We start from the raw sequence: 18,065 nt of genomic DNA on the forward strand, positions 1-18,065 counted from the left end.
TAAAAATGCAATATCAACGCAATCGGCTTAAAAACAATATAAAAGAAACAACGCAGCAGAACCCACAAATCAAGGACAATGGTCATTGGCCCCAAAGTCAGGAAGATATGGCATTAAACAGCAATAAAGTGATTAATAAAAACCAGATTAAGGGGACTACACCAAAGAACATCAAGGACGCAGGTCCCATTCAGCATACCCTGTCAACAAAAGCTGTAATGATTAGTGTACAGGAGATAGCTCCGGGAGACCAGGTATTAAACAACAAAGAAGATCAGCAGGAGAAAATGAAGGGGGACCTCCTTCATACTACACCTGGAGAGGGCATCCTAACACAGTATGTGAAAGTGGACAAAACCACTTCCCAATCAGTCTAGCTGAGGAAACAGAACTGCATGTTTTTTTGTTTGCCAAGGCTACTCTAAGATCAGAAGAAGATAATTACAGCAATTATGTAAGAATCTTGGTGCTATCCATTGCATAGATGTGTTTAGGCTTTTAAAACATGACACCAGCATGCACATAGTATTTGCTACCTCACGATTTCTTGCTGCAATGTGGTGGGCATGTCTGCAATTTTTAAAACCTTAATGAATTTTTTATCTGTGGTAATTGACAAATTGCGAAAGATCTTTTTCTTTTATCAATGTATTTCACTCTTTTAAATATTCCTGCCAAAATCTTTTTTTAATCGTTGACATGAAATGCTGTCTTTTATGGTTTCATAACCGAAATAAAGATTTTCTACTACTTCCCAATCAGGCTTTAGGGTAGCATTACAAACCCATAGAAAGTTGAATCCACCAAAAAACACTTGGCATCCTCCACAGATCCAGAACAATGTTTCCCTGACCAACAAGGACATGCTAAAAATCATCTTTACTCCACTATATGACTCACAAGGACAACACAACATCCTTAACAAGGGGAATATACTAAAACTGAACACTGAAATTCAAGGTCTAAAGCATATAGAATCCACGGATCTGCTATTAGTGGAATTTCTCCTAAACGAGGGTTCCAAACGTCCGGAACATACTCCTACTACATGACAGTCAGAAGAAACAGTACAACTCATACTGAACCCCATGTAACAATTTGAAGCATGGGGCATAAAACTAACAAAAAAATACAAAGAGATGCTAATCACAACCCTTTCATAGCAAAAGCTCATCATCAAATAAAGCGGTAATTAGACATAATATCGAAAAAAAAATATCGACTGGACAGAATATCGCGTTTTTAATATAGAATGGACAGAATATCGAATTGCCAAAATATTGTGGTGAAGAATATCGAAAATCAGGTAAGAAATATCGATTTAAATAATATAGAAGTAAGTAATATTGACAGTCATAATATAGTAGCTAAAAATATCAATTTTTTTTATAGTGTTTTAAGTGTTAGTATATGTGTTAAAAGTATGTATTAATATTTGAATATTTTTTAAGTAATTAATTTTATGTTATTTCATTTTTGTGTAATATAATTCCGTAGCGGGTTGTGGGTTTATAGGGGAGTAGGGTGGGAAGTAATTTAATTATAGTACATTAAAAAATAATTTATAGGAATTATTAATTATTTTTAATTTAATTTTGCGTTTTATTTCTGTAGCGGGTTGTGGGTTTATAGGGGAATAGGGGGGGAAGTAATTTAATTGTTATTAGTTAATTATTAATTAGTATTGAAAATTAATTGGTTGTTGATTAATTATTAATTGGTAAATAATTTGTATTAATTGGTAATTAATTTGTGTTAATTGTTTAATTGATAATTATGTTAATTGTATTCATTTAATATTTGTAGCGGGTAGTGGGTTTATAGGGAAATATGGTGGGAAGTAATATAATTCTAAAAAATAAATTATTTAAATAATTTGTGTATATTGATAATTAATATATTATTAATTAATTAGTATTATTTGCATTTATTAATGTTTTTTATAGGAAAATAATTGGTTGTTAATTAATTATTAATAGGTAATTAATTAATCAAATTTTATTGGTATTTATAAATAATTAATTATTAAATATTGTGTGATTGGTAATTAATTTTAATACTTTTTTGTTATTAATAATTCATTTATCTTTAATAAAATATTAATTTAATATTTTCCCTACTATTGCACTCACTGGAGTGGGAATAGTAATTTTTACCCCTACGCTATCCAACGTATTCCCTACTATTGCACTCACTGGAGTGGGAATAATAATTTTTACCCCTACGCTATCCAACGCTTTCCCTACTGTTGCACTCTTGGGAGTTGGAATAGTAATTTTTATCCCTACGCTATCCAACGGTTTCCCTACTGTTGCACTCTTTGGAGTGGGAATAGTAATGTTTACCCCTACGCCATCTGACGTTTTCTCTACTGTTGTAATCACTGGAGTGGGAGTATTAAATTTTGCCCTCTCGCTATCCAACGCTTTCCCTACTGTTGCACTCTCTGGAGTGGGAATAGTAATTTTTACCCCTACGCTATCCAACGCTTTCCCTACTGTTGCACTCTCTGGAGTGGGATTAGTAATTGTTAGCCCTACTCTATCCAATGCTTTCCCTACTGTTGCACTCTTTGGAGTGGGAATAGTAATTTTTACCCCTACGCTATCCAACGCTTTCCCTACTGTTGCACTCACTGGAGTAGGAATAGTAAATGTTACCCTCCCGCTATCCAACGCTTTCCCTACTGTTGCACTCTCTGGAGTGGGAATAGTAATTTTTACCCCTACGCTATCCAATGCTTTCCCTACTGTTGCACTCACTGGAGTGGGAATAGTAATTTTTACCCCTACGCTATCCAACGCTTTCCCTACTGTTGCACTCACTGGAGTGGGAATAGTAAATTTTACCCTCCCTCTATCCAACGCTTTCCCTACTGTTGCACTCTCTGGAGTGGGAATAGTAATTTTTAACCCTACGCTATCCAATGCTTTCCCTACTGTTGCACTCACTGGAGTGGGAATAGTAATTTTTACCCCTACGCTATCCAACGCTTTCCCTACTGTTGCACTCACTGGAGTGAGAATAGTAAATTTTACCCTCCCGCTATCCAACGCTTTCCCTACTGTTGCACTCTCTGGAGTGGGAATAGTAATTTTTACCCCTACGCTATCCAATGCTTTCCCTATTATTGCACTCTCTGGAGTGGGAATAGTAATTTTTACCCTCCCGCTATCCAACGCTTTCCCTACTGTTGCATTCTCTGGAGTGGGAATAGTAATTTTGACCCTCCCGCTATCCAACGCTTTCCCTACTATTGCACTTACTGGAGTGGTAATAGTAAATTTTACCCGCCCGCTATCCTACGCAGAAAATATTGAATATTTTTAATTAATATTACGTTAATATATATGTATAATTTTTTTTATTTACTTATATTAATTATTTATTCATTTTAATGTTATTTAAGTATTTTTAAGTATGTGTCAGTTAATTATATGTATTATTTCATTCATTTTACATTACTTTTAAGACATTTAAAAAATTCGATATTTTGACTAACTATATTTTTAACAACGATATTTTGGATTCTATATTTTTGTACTTACCTGTTTGGAGATAGGGATTCGATATTTTGGCATTCTATATTTTGGCATCGATATTTTTGTATGTCTATATTTTGGTAGTCGATATTCTGTCAGTGATCCAAATAAAGCAACCCCCAACAAAATCACCTGAAAAGAATCTGGTGTATTCAGTCCTGCAGAATGCCACAGGAAGAAATCCAAGTCCCTCTCTGAGGGGTAACGACCTTGCCACAGATATAGATACAAGCCAACACAGTGGTGTTGACTTGCAACCACATTAAATGAATACAAGGGAGAATCTCCACCAAGAAAGACAGTGAGATACTTCTCTCATGGAACATAGCGAGGGCAAAACCATCCCAGGATTGGGAAATGTATTATATAATCTATCCATGGAAGGTTTTTATTCATTACACTGTGGGAGCAAACAATAATGATCGTTATGGCCGCCCATAAGGAGGATTAGCCGTTTACGTGATGACAACCCTAAACATAACATTTTAACAACTAAAATCTCCGGATCAAGGTCTACAATTAATTAAACTCATTTTTAGGACGAAACATGAACAAAGAGCAGTATTGTTGATCAATGTTTAAATTCACCTTAATTAAAAAAGAAGAAAAAATAACTTAACTCCTTAATAATTACAACAGTTTCTGACACAAGAAGTGTGCATCCTCTTTGGGACATAATCATAACAGGAGACTTTAATGCTAACCTAATCCATTTACTCCGATGAGGATGAAAAATTGACATCAGACAATATAGTGGAATATGTTACCGACCGCAGTACCATTTACTGACATATCGTCTGGATCATACAGGTCAAATATTAGTAATAGCGTTAGAGTATTTGGGGATGTGGTTAATCAATGTCAGAACAACCGAGGACACCCCCCGAAATTCACAATTCATGGAGCCAAAGTGCAATCTATATTGGATTACACAATTGTCTCACTATCTCTGCTGCTCCACTTATTACAGTTCTCAATTAATGTTACAACTTTGAGCGATCATTCTCACCAGCATATTTATCTCGGGTTAAACCCTAGAAGGCACATCATCACTCCAGCACTGGAAGGCCACATAAATTCGATCAACTTAAAACACCTGAGGTGGACATATGCCTAGCTTCAGGATCTGAATGGCATAATAAAGGTTTTAGTAATGGCTAGTTGTTGTAAAAACACCAACCCAATAAATTCCTGGATAGAGTTCACAACAAAATTGACACTATTAATGTCAGGCTGCAAAAGGAGAAAACTAGGGAAGGAAAACAAGCTTCCTCACGTAAAGTGCAAGCACTAAAACGAGAACTAAGAAGAGCATTCAGGAACTCCAAAACAACAGATACTGATCAAGTTGAATGGTAAATCATACATCAGCTGTGGAAAGAATATAAAAACTACAATGGGAAGAGAATAGCGAACGGAACGAGGCAGACTGGACAAAATTAGTGTTCAGTGTGAAACAAACCAACTCGAGCTACTTTTGGGATCTAGTCAATAACTTGGCAGGCCAATTAAAATTTTAAACAACTTGAACATTCAGGAGAAAACCTGGGTAGACTTCCTGGCCAGAAGATTTGAAGGGAAAATATTGCCTGAATCTCCGTCAATTTAGCAATCGGAACAATCTTTACTTTTAACAATGTCAATGACGAAAGAATGGTAGTCTGCGTTTCCACCTCCCATATTACAATGCTACCGCCAGCACGCAGGACAGAAATATGCCTTTTTCAATTGCAGCTTTTGCTACAGCCCTGAAGAGTGCCACAGCACAGGCTGTAATTGAAAAAGGCATACGTTTGAACATCCATGCACCGTGTGCCAAGCACCATGTGGTGCCTGACACACAGTGCATGGATGTTTGGTGGGGGCACCACATGTGCCCCCCCCCCCAGGCCCGATAGCAGAGGCCCGAAGGGGACGGGGCCCTACTGGGGGCCCCAAATGTACCTCTCCGTCTGCCTGCACATCGCGGTCAGACTGCCAGGTACATGCCGAGGGAACCAAACAATGGAATCCCTTCGGCAGTGCCTGAGCAGGCACCGCCCCTATTGAAGGGATTACCGTCGCACCGCTGTCATGGCAGGCTCCTTGAGCCCATCGGAAAAGCAGCGACCTGTCCCTCTGCCCGATGCCTCCGTCTGCCGGATCATAACCCAGCGGTCGGACCGCTTCAGTGGATGTCCGTGGGCCCATCACCGATGGCCGGCCCACCGACATCAGAATATGGCCCCATGTCCTTTTTGTAAAAAAATAAATAAACTACTTTTATCCCCTCAAGTCTGTGAACTTTGTAAAACTTTGCTAGTGGAATTAATATATCTCTAATATTATCGATCCATCTTAGTCAGGTTTATGACCAGGCAGTGGGACAGGTTCAGAACTACTAGATGCAGAAGATGCCATTGTGGCTACCTATACTAATCTGAGCATTGTAAGTGCCTGTCAGATTTAATGCATATTTGTCAAATGGTGCCAAAGTTATAAGCAAATCAACAAATTACTTTTCAACTAACAAGAAGATATACCATTTCTATCTTGGATGCACCTTTCTTAAAATGTGAATAGCTCAAAAACTACTGAAGGGATGTATGCCAAATCAAAATGAAAATGTTTCTGCATAAAATTCTAATTTCATACCAAGTTTGATGTAAATCCGTTCAACATATTTTAATCTATTTTGTGGCAAAATGTCTTACAGGAGCTAAAATGGGAAATGATACAACATCTATCTATCTATCTATCTATCTATCTATCTATCTATCTATCTATCTATCTATCTATCTATCTATCTATCTATCTATCTATCTATCTATCTATCTATCTATCTATCTATCTATCTATCTATCTATCTATCTATCTATCTATCTAAAAAAACAATGATTAAGGTGACGTTATAGTTAAGTGAAAATGTCAGTTAAAACTAGGCCTGGGCAAAAATTTCGTTCCGTTCGCGGAAATTGCGATAATTTGACATTTTTGCGTTCCGCGGAGAGCGCGAAAATGTCAAAAATTCCGGTTTCCGCAGCTTGGCGATAATTTGTTTCTTGCTCGCGCTGTAAAATGATACATTCTCGCGCGCGCGCGATCGCCTTACCTGAATCCCTGCGTTCGCCGACAAGTTTTCTTGATCCGGTCGCGTTCTCCATGAGATGTTGTATTGTTTTTAGCCATTTGCGCTGTCTCGCGACAGTTCGCGCCCGCAGTGACGTCATGCGTAGCGCGATCACGTCTTTCTTCTCGCGATCATGCACCGCAAGAACAACTCAAAACAAGATGGCCGCGCCCGCAAGCAACCACATGGGTAAGTTGGCGACCCGCAACCATGCAGAAAATCTCGCGAACATGCCGGAAAAAAACTTCCGCATCTTCGCGATATTTCTGCTTGTTTGCGATAATTTTAAACATTCTCGCGATAATTTGCGAAGGTTAATTCCGCAAATTCCGCCCACCCCTAGTTAAAACATAACATTTTAAACTAAAACACACACTAAAAATCACAAGTTATGGCTTACTGAGCTAACTAGAACATATGCCTCTACCAGGCCCAGGGTTGTCATCTATGATGTAATTTTGAATGCTATGAATCATGTCAGTAAAAAATTTAATTGAACATGTCATGAGTTGTGCAATCAGTGAGGTCTTAAGTGTTGTATTTCACAGATTTTGGATTATCAATCTGCAATAGTGCCACAAAGTTAGTCCAATTCACCTCCACATAGAGGCCGAGACTTTGTAACATAAGTCACAGCTGCCCATACATAGATGAAATGGGTAAACAGAAGAGAAAGAAAACACTGGTGAGAGGCTTGTCACACTTCTTCCGGGACTGGTATGGAAGCCTGTAAGAAGCAATGTCAGATTAGTAATGAACCTTGCATCATCCGCAATATATACAATGCATCCTCCTGCCTAAGTTCTGTAAGTAGCAATTCATCTAACTCAGCCCTTTCTTCTCTAAGCTTAGATACAGTTCTCTCACTGGCAATATACAAAGCAGTGATTGCTCTTGTCTTTTGAAAACCACACACTGCATTAGGAACCAATGAAACTCTGACTCCATTCTCCTTTTATATGATAGTATCCAAGATGGCTGCTGATTCCAAAATCCAGCTTCCCACAAGATTCAAACTAGTTTTGTTTTGTTGCAGTGATCCAGCGCAAGACTGGAAAATGGGGAATAACATTTACCTATATCCTCCCTGCGTCGCAGACCCGACGTCACACTAGCTCATTCACACACACATTCATTGGTGGGGCCCATAACACCAACACTCATACGTCTCTCTCTCACGAGTCAGCACACAGGAGGGATGAGTAATTCAAACGCTGGACATGTGAGGGAAAATACCTTATAACCCATAGGGAGAGAAAAGTTAATTTGCAAAATATACATTAACATCCTTTGCCTATAGATCCCTAGTCTCAAAACATTAAGGCACTCCACCCACCTGGTCAATGGACCATTTTAGTTGGATTGGTTGATGGTGATTTAGAACCAGCTAAAACACATTTTAAGACTCAGAATCCTTATTTCCCTTAATAAAACAACAAACTCATATTTCTTGCTAATCAATATTTGTTTATCTAAATTTTCATAATGATTAATATTTTCTTTCGTCTCGTCAAAGTTTAGAGTTTTTAGATCAAAAATAAATCGCAGAACATCATATTTACCTAATCTGGCTATCTGAAGTCTTCTAATTCATTGCCTCTGCATAACCAAATTTTGTTGTAAATTGTCCAAAAGCAGGCCAAAGCTCAAAGTCCTCTGCTCAGTACGTTACAGTCCCAATTTATCAAAGGACCAGATATCGTGTAAGCATCTATCATAGCCCGTGGATTTAGAAAAAGTTTGCAGTCATCAAGCGGTCGGGCAGCATCTGGATCTTCAGAAAAGGCGTCATAACGAACGTGGAAAAATGATGAATGAAATGAAAGAGAGATCGTCTGAGCCTTCCCTATTCTACTACTCTTTTTTATAATAAAACAAGTCAAAGGAGATAGAATTTTAAACTTTAGAACAGTCGTGATTGGCTGGTTGAGATCGTACGACTTATATTCCCAGATTTTCAGTACAGTTCGAGGGGTGAGGTCATTGGTCAGCGAAGTATCGGCTTGTTCCGGTTTACTGTAAGGTTGATTGTTCTCGTGTCTTGGCGAATGTCCCGTTTCGTATCCTTAACCGGGGACACTTTGTGCAAAGGTCGCTATGAGGTTTAGGAGATTTCCCGCACATGCGCAGCTCATTCCGCGCCTCATGAGACAGTGGCCACTTCTGCGTGTGGTGACAGCGGCCATATTGGATTTAGGCCCAGATGCCAACTCAAGCAAAACAAACACAAAAGAATAATTAATTCATAGAAATCGTGATTCTAATGTTAACCCCTTGCTAATCCCTCTATGTGTTTGTATTTATCTAGCATATAGCGACATTTAAAGCAATTATATTCACCTTGTTCAATCCTCCTCGAGGGTGCAACATCACAAAGCAACATATATCATGCAGTATTCTATTACCACATATACTATTGTTAATATGCGTACAGATTTTAGTTACAAGAGTTATTTAGCAATGCAAAAAGCAAATCCCATGTGGAGTTTAAGTATTAATAATGATGATTAGTATACATGCAACACTTGTTTAATAATATTATAATTAATAGATTACATAATTAGTATTTTCATGCAAAAATAGAGGAGGTATACAAAATGTTGCACTACCTGCTCCATCAATCCCCCCTTTGGTGATGTTATCATCACAATACCTAAAATTTTGTAAATTTATTATGAAAAGAAAATGAATTCATAGATTTTTAGTTCACATTTCTGTTTCCCCAATGTCTTCTACTCTCGCTTTTTTATACATACTAACTTTCATTTCTTCTAATTCTACTTCTTGAAATTCTCTTTCTCGTCTCTTATTTTCTTTCTTTCTCAAAGTTTCTCTCTTTAAATTTTTCTGTATTTTCTTTCTTTTGTAACATAAACATACTAGTCTTAAAACTAATACTAGAAAAATTACACATGTTAATGGAAATAAGATTTTACCTATAAATGTACTACCTAATTTTAATAAGAACTCTTTAATAAAAGACAATTTCTTTCCAATCTTTTCCCAGACACCTTCAACCTCCAGTGGTGCAATTTCCTCATGCAAATCAGTTATATTTTTAATGTATGATTTTAGATCTTGAATTTCGTCCGGAATATAAGTACAACAATGTTGAACTTTCAGCATTCCACAGACTCCATCATCTTTTGCCAAAATTATATCAAGGGCAAGTCGATTTTGCATTACCATGGATCCGTCCACAAACATCACTAAGGGCCTCATGTAGGTAGCCTAACATTTACCACTTCATAAATACCGAATGTTACCGATTCGGTATTTATGAAGTGGTAAATGCTATGTAGGTAATCCGTCGGTAATAATTACCGAATCGGAATGGGTCGGTATTTTAGAATCGGTAATTACCGATTCGGTAATGGTAACTGGCTTCCCATTGATTCCTATGGGCCAGGAGGCCCATAGGAATCAATGGGGAGCCAGTTACCATTACCGAATCGGTAATTACTGATTCGGTAATGGGGGGAGCACAATCAAGGGTGGCAGGGTGTCACATTGACACCCTGTTGCACCCCTGATTCCTGCATGTGTGCACATGTGGCACACATACATGCCCTAAGGGCATGTATGTCTGCCACATTGCACACTTCTAAGCGCTTTAAAATGCTTTTACACATCCATTCTTAATTTACCACCAACTATTAGTTGGTGGTAAATACCGACTCCAGACAACACCCACACACTCCCCCTACATCTCATTTCTGTATTCGGAATTTACAGAATCGGTAAAATTACCGATTCGGTAATTTTACCGATTCGGTAAATTACCGAATACAGAAATGATCCCCCTACATAGCAAAAGCCTAAATACCGGTCGGTAACGGTATAATTACCGAAAATCGGCCGTTACCGACCGGTATTAGGCTACCTACATGAGGCCCATAGTCACTTTCTGTCAAAGGTACATCTTTTATAACAGGACGTGGTTTGGTACAGAAATCAAGCACATCCAAATAGTCATGATCCACATCATCTCTGACTTCCACATTCTCAGCATCTGGCAATAATGTTGAAGGGTTCACATTCAAACATCTCACAAGGCTCACATTCGTTGCACCTAATATGATTTTTTCATATGTAGTCAGCCGACTATGCGTCATGAACTGAGTGCGGCTCCTTGTTAAAAGGATTGCCACATCATAAGGTACAAACACTTGCACAGGATATCCCATCACAATTCCTGCACTCTGTTCCAGGCTCCTACAAGTGGCAGCCACTGCTTTCAAACAACCAGGTAACGCTAAAGCTACTGGGTCGAGTATAGCTGAAAAATATGCAATTGGTCTGCTCAGTTTTCCATGTTTCTGTATTAATACAGAGAGTGCACATCCATTCCTTTCGCTGAAGTATAGTTCAAACTCTTTTTCATAATCAGGCATACCAAGTGCTGATGCCTCACACAAACTGTCTCTCAATTGGTTAAAGGCTGTTAACTCTTCTTTATTCAATTCAATGGGATCTTTTACATCACTTCTCATCAGGCGTACCAAAGGTTTTGCAATCAAGGAAAAGTTACTTATCCACTGACGACAATATCCTACCATTCCAAGAAACAATCTCACTTCTCTTTGCGTCACTGGGGCTCTCATTCCTTTTATTATCTTGATTCTCTCTGCAGTTATTTTCCTCAATCCTTTTTCAATTTTATGGCCTAAATGTTGTACTTCTTTCTGGCAGAATTGCAATTTCGATGGGGATACTTTAAGTCCTCCATCTGCTAAATGATTTAGCAATGCTATGGTATCCACTACACAAGCTTCTCGTGTTTTTGATGCCACAAACAGGTCATCAATGTATTGGACTAGTACTGAGCTCTCGGACATCTCTAGATCTTCTAAAGACTTTTTCAATATCTGGTTAAATATTGAGGGGCTCTCTGTATACCCCTGTGGGATTCGGCACCATGCCAAAATACGTTCGCCAAACTGGAACGCAAAAATCTGCTGACTGTCTTGATGCAATGGGATAGAAAAGAAAGCATGACACAGGTCAATCAATGTATACCATTCTGCATCATGTGGAATCTGATACAAAATCACTGATGGATTTGGTATAATAGGACAAGATGACACAACTATTTTGTTTATTTTTCTCAAATCTTGCACTATTCTGAACGTTCCATTAGGCTTTTTCATGCCCATAATTGGTGAATTACATGGACTACTCATTATTTCTCTCAAAATACCTTGTTTAATCATTTTCTCTATTATAGGAGTATCTCCTTCAATTATTTCGGGTGTCAATTTATACTGAGGAATATTTGGGTAACTTATTCCTTCCTTTACAGTCACTTTTACAGGATCTACATTTTTCATTAGTCCTACATCTTCTCCTGTGAAATCCCAGACCTCTGCCTTTACTGTCTTTTTCAGTTCCTTTGGTAGTTCTTCAGGGTTAAATACAGCAAATGCCTCAGTAATCTCAGGTTCCATATTAGCCATAGTCATTTTATATAGTACATCTTCATCAGAGGTCTCAAATGCTATACCATCGGGAGTGCAAAATACAGTGCAATTCATTTTGCACAACAAATTTCTTCCTAACAAATTTACAGGGCTTGAATCACACACGACAAAGCCGTGCATTTCAGAAAATTTCCCTATGTTAACTTTTACTGGTTCTGTGAGATACGTTTTAATCTGTCTGTTGGATAACCCAACTACTTGGATCGTTTCATCCGAGAGAGGAAGGTTTTTAACATCAGCTGACCTGACAGTTGAACGAGTAGCACCAGTATCTACTAGGAAAGTAATATTTCCATCATTTACCTTTCCATCGACAAAAGGGCCTGTCTGGTCTACTTCTAGAGTTGTGCCAAGTACGCACTCTTCTTCCTTCCTTCGGCACCGTCAATAGCTTTCTTCTGACTCACTCTCATCGCGTTGTAGCCAATACTGCGAAGCAGCACTAGTGTGCGGCAGCTTAGTTACCTGTTCTTCGTTGTAGAATCCTATCTCATTACTGTATTTCTGAGGATTTACGCTCTGTGGAAAAGGCGGTTTTGGCGCCTGATTCTGTTGGGCAACAACCTGCTGCTGTCGTTGTGGTTGACAACTCACCTCTTTCTGCACCTGCGAATTCAATGATGCATTATCACCATTAGTACTCGGGGGAAATTTACACTCGGATTTCCAGTGCCCTATTCTTCCGCAATTATGACATGGCCACTTCTTATTTGCTTCTTCCATATTAAATTGTCCCTTTCCTTTTCCAACATTAAATTTAGGGTTCATACCTGCACCATTTGCCTGTTCAATCAATTGAGCTTCCTGTCTTTCTGCCACCTTTACCTGTGCCCACATAGCTTTTTCTTTTAACTTACGCTGTTTGGCTTCAATTTCATCACTAAAATATTTTGCATGTCTCAGTACTTCATCTATTTTCTTATTTTGCCAGTCCACTGTATGCTGTTTTATCATTTCACTTATATCTGGATACAGCCTGAAGTACTGGGTATTTTAGACCCAGCGGTGCAGGGGCACACACCCTATGACTTCTGGGTTTCACCCTGTTCCGGACCTACAGAAACACAGAGTCTTCTGGGTGAAGTCAAAGAATCGTTTATTGGCTGCAGACCAATGACAGGTATCCTAGAAGTACAACAGCGTGTATGTTCTCAGGAGACTGCTGAAAATCATAGGAACGGACTTCTCCTTAAGTACAAAATATCATGCTCCAGGCACACATTCCTTGGTTTACGATATGGTCATATAAAGGCATACATTACAAACGAAAAAGCAGAGTCATGATGACCATCCCACATTCCAGTTCGGCCAGCCCACAATGATTTACACAGTAAGGTTCAGATCCCATGTTTGAAGTAAATAGACCCCCCAATAAACATGAGCATCTCCTGTTTTGGGAAACAAGTCATAAAGCAAGAACAAGCAGGTGTGGAAGAGATTAGCCGGGGGATTGTGTAGAATGAAAGGATTTTATGACGGGTCAAACCCTGATGCTAATCACAGGTGGACGGAGGAAGGGGAGCTCGTGAGACCGGTTTGACCCGGGGCAGCAGAGCCAGCTGCCCAGGTCACAGAGAAGTCAGAGGGAAAGCCCGTGTACTATGAGGCCCGTATTAACTCCATCATAGCCTATGTGAGGGCAATGACAAGATGGCCACTGCTTCCAAAATGGAACCCGCGTAGTTGAGCAGAATAACGTGTACACAGTGCATTCATAGCTAGAACGATATATAAAGCACTCGTGCATGCCGCATTTACCATTTGCGGTTCGCTAATACCAACATAGACAGGGGTAGGGCCCTGTCCCCTACGCGGTCCCGAATATTAAAGTACGACAGACCCTCCTTTTGCCCTTACATAGGCAATCACTATACTCATCTTAATCCGAGTCTAGGTCAATGTTCACGAAGTCATGGAGATGTTGCTGTAGCATCATCCTGTTACTTAGCTCGTCCCTCGATACAGGTTTCCTTACACATAAGGTAGCACAGAGACCACATATCGCAGGAGCACACTGTATGCACAGACAGAACAGGAAAAGAATGGCTAAGATCATTCCAATGACCATCAGAACTTTCCAACCCCAGGCAGATATCAATTCCCAGAACCACCCCATCAGTGACCAATCTCCCTTATCCACGTGTATGGCTTCAGATATTTTATGGAGTTTGGAGATGGCTTGATACACTGTTGGAGCATTATCTGGTATGAAAATGCAGCAACTGGATTGGATGACCTTGCATACCCCACCGCGGTCTGTAAGAATAACGTCCAGAACCATGCGGTTCTGCAGAGTCATAAGGCGATCCGCTTGGAGCTCAGCTGTCAGATTACTAAGGGCACCAGCCGTTACATTGACAGTGGATTCAACCACACGAGTCAGCTGTCTCAGGTTCCTACTATTGACCATAGGTCCCCAAAACGGCAGGAAACCCAAGAAGAAGTCTCCTGCTTCCTGACCGGCAGTATCCTCCTTACTAATCACACCTCTCACAACTCTGGTCTTGTGATAGTCAGAGGCAGCAGTAAATGTCGGCGGTAGCAAATTCGCAATATAACATGTGCCCGAGAAATCAGGGGGCAGCCATGTATATGCTCGGTCATTGCAGATGAAATATGTGCCCTTAGCAGCCAAAAACGCAGGGGAAAACTGTGACGGGAAAGTGTACGTTTCAGTACAGTCACTTCTTCCCAGTTGAGCCCTAGGATTCTGACCATTACCCTGTAAGCAGAACCGACCCATGTGGGGTACGACCCAGATTGGAGATGAGATTTTTCGCTGTCTTTCACCCAGACTAATACTATACCCCGTCGCGTTCCATCCTACATAAGGTCTCAACTCTTCTTTGGGAATAGAGGAGTATGCATTAATATCCCTACTCATATCGGCAACTCCTTTCATCAAAGCCTTATTATTGGTGATGGGTCTGATGGAACGCGGTTGGCGAGGGGAGTATGTATCTAGAGCATAGAGAAACATGGTTTGGAATGCCCATGACGATCCATTGTAACTGTATGGTAGCACCAGGTAGGGAATACCCTTGTTAATGGTATGGGGCATTAACCCACAGACCCAGCAATTGGTCGTATTCATTACCAGTTGGTGCTGGTGCAAGAGTTGGATAAACGAGTTATTTACGAACTCTGATCGTCTGGTCTGTTCGTGCTCAGGCAAAGGGTGAAAAGAGTGAGAGGAGGCAGTAGAAGGAGATATAGGCTGTTGAGTGGGTGCAATGGGCTTTTGAGCGGAGAAAAACACAAATCCTACAATAAACATTATGATACTACACAGTGTAAAAAAGCACAAAAAGACAAAACATTTACTTTTTACAATTCTACACATCCTTGCGTTAAAGGTCATTTCCTCAATCGGTCTCTCCATCTTAAAAAACTCCATCCTCTACTCGGGCCGCTCGCGGTGGATGAGTTTCTTCTGCTAAGGAGTACGCCTGTCAGTCCAGGGAAACGCCCTAGACTAACCAGAACCGTCGACCTAGCGTCTTCGGCCTGTACCTCAAAGTCTTGGCACCGCGACCCTGCAGCAGAACCCGGATGGTGGTTCGAAAAACAAAAATCAAGAAAGTCCTTCAGATGGGAGAGCAAAAATGTCAAAAGGGAAATAATGAGGAAATCTTTATTTGTCCATGGGCCTAGGTCTCAAATTATAGCGGAGACGACCAGGTGCTGTTTGGTCTTGAAACAAAAGTTCAGGCTCAGTGGTGTCCAGTCGACTCGATGGTGGCACAGCTTCCTGCAGAATATTGTCACTCTCTTGGTCTGAAACTGTGTCTCTTAAGCGTGCGTCACTGAATGGTACAAAGCGAGGTACAATGTTTGTCTCTGAGTCGGCGATACCCTCCTTGACCCACTGGTCATATGGCAGAGGCAAGGGGACTACTTTGCAGTGGGTACCATGAATCCAGTGCTTCTTCCCTTTCACTCGCACTGCTGATCTTGTCGAAAGAAGAACAAGATGAGGGCCGATCCAGCGAGGCTCGTCGTTGCTATTGCGCTGGAAGTTCCGGACCAGGACCCACGAGCCAGGGTTGATAGGGTGTCCAGGAGGTTCAGAGGCTTGGGGAAGAGTATCATGTACCTGTTGGTGCAAAACACGCAGTTTAACAGTCAAATCATACAGGTAATCGAGCAGTACTGGATGCTCAATCTCACTGAACTTCGTAGGTCTCGGTACACCCCATACGTTGGCGGGACGGCCAAAAACGACCTCGTAAGGACTAAGTCCCACTCGTGAGTGTATGGTCATTCTAGTAGACAAGAGTGCTAAAGGCAGAGCGTCAGGCCATTTAAGACCGGTGCTCGCCTGGATTTTGGCCAGCTTGAGTTTTAAGGCTCCATTGTAGCGTTCTACTAATCCAGCTGATTGGGGGTGGTTTGCAGCGTGGAACTTCTGCTTTATCCCTAGCCCTTCACATACATTCTTCATCACTTTACCCACAAACTCACTTCCGTTATCACACCACACCATTCTTGGCATCCCAAACCTAGGAAAAAACTCCTTCACAAGGGCTTTGGCTGTGGATAGGGCAGTGTTATCTTTCAGAGGATAAGCCTCAATCCATTTTGAGAAAGCACAAACAACCACCAGTACATATTTCAGGTTGTTGCATCTTTCCATGTGAATAAAGTCCAGCTGCAAAACTTCAAACGGACATGATGGGGGTGCAAAGTGACCAGCCGGAGTTGGGGTTCCCCTACCAGGGTTGTACTTCAAGCATACTATGCAATTCTTGACCACATTCTCTGCACACTTGGGAATCCCAGCATTCTGCCATACTGGAGCCAACAACTTGCATATACCTTTCGTACTGATATGTGCCATTCCATGTGCCATAGTAACCACTGGAAGCACATATGCATCAGGCAACAACCATCGCCTATGTTCTGTCAGATCAATCCAACAACCATTCTCATCCAACTTACCCATACTTTCTCTCCACTTGCTTAACTCTTCCTCTGTGGCTTCAGCCTGAAGCGACTTCACACTCTCTATTGTGTTCTCACACATTCCAACATCATTAACCCATCTTGCGGGACCTGCAACATACATTCTAGTCTTCACATTCTGTGCCGTTTCTCTCGCGGTCTCATCAGCAAATGCATTCCCACGTCCAACATCATCTGTGACTTTCCTGTGCGCACTGCATTTCATGATCGCAACTTGCAACGGTAGGGTCAGTGACTCAAGGAGATCATTCACCAACTTGCCATTCTGAATCTTAGCTCCATGCGACGTCAGGAACCCACGCTCCTTCCACAAACGCCCAAAATTATGAGCCACGCCGAAGGCGTACTGGCTATCTGTGTATATGTTCACTCTCATACCTTCAGACAACACACATGCTCTCGTGAGGGCGATTAATTCTGCTGCTTGGGCCGAATTATGTGGCACTCGTGCAGTTTCCACAACCGTGTGTAGAGTCGTGATAGCATATGCAGCAGTCGTGTCACCATTAGGGAGCTTGAAACAGGACCCATCTACCCATAAAGTGCCATCACACTCAGTCAGGGGAGTATCTTTGAGATCTACTCTCCCTTTCGTCTCTTCTTCTGTTCTGAACAGACAGTCATGTTGCTCAATCTCATCTGAGTCTGCTGGAATTGGCAACAATGTAGCTGGATTCAGCGTATTACATCTTTTTATGTGTATGTGATTAGCTAACAGTGTAAGTTCGTAGCCCGATAATCGTGCACTAGTCAAGTGTTGTGTCTTAGTTCTATTTAATAATGTATCTACAGCATGTGGAACCATGACAATCAATGTGTTGTCCATTACCAAACCAGCCGATTGTCGGATAGACATCGCTGCAGCAGCTGTCGCTCTCAGACAGCTTGGCAATGCCCTCGCTACAGGGTCCAAGGTAGATGAAAAATATGCGCATGGGCGCGGTCTGTCGCCAAAAGGCTGTGTTAACA

The sequence above is a fragment of the Triturus cristatus genome, chromosome 10, assembly GCF_964204655.1.
Source record: "Triturus cristatus chromosome 10, aTriCri1.1, whole genome shotgun sequence".
NCBI classification, from domain to species: domain Eukaryota; kingdom Metazoa; phylum Chordata; class Amphibia; order Caudata; family Salamandridae; genus Triturus; species Triturus cristatus.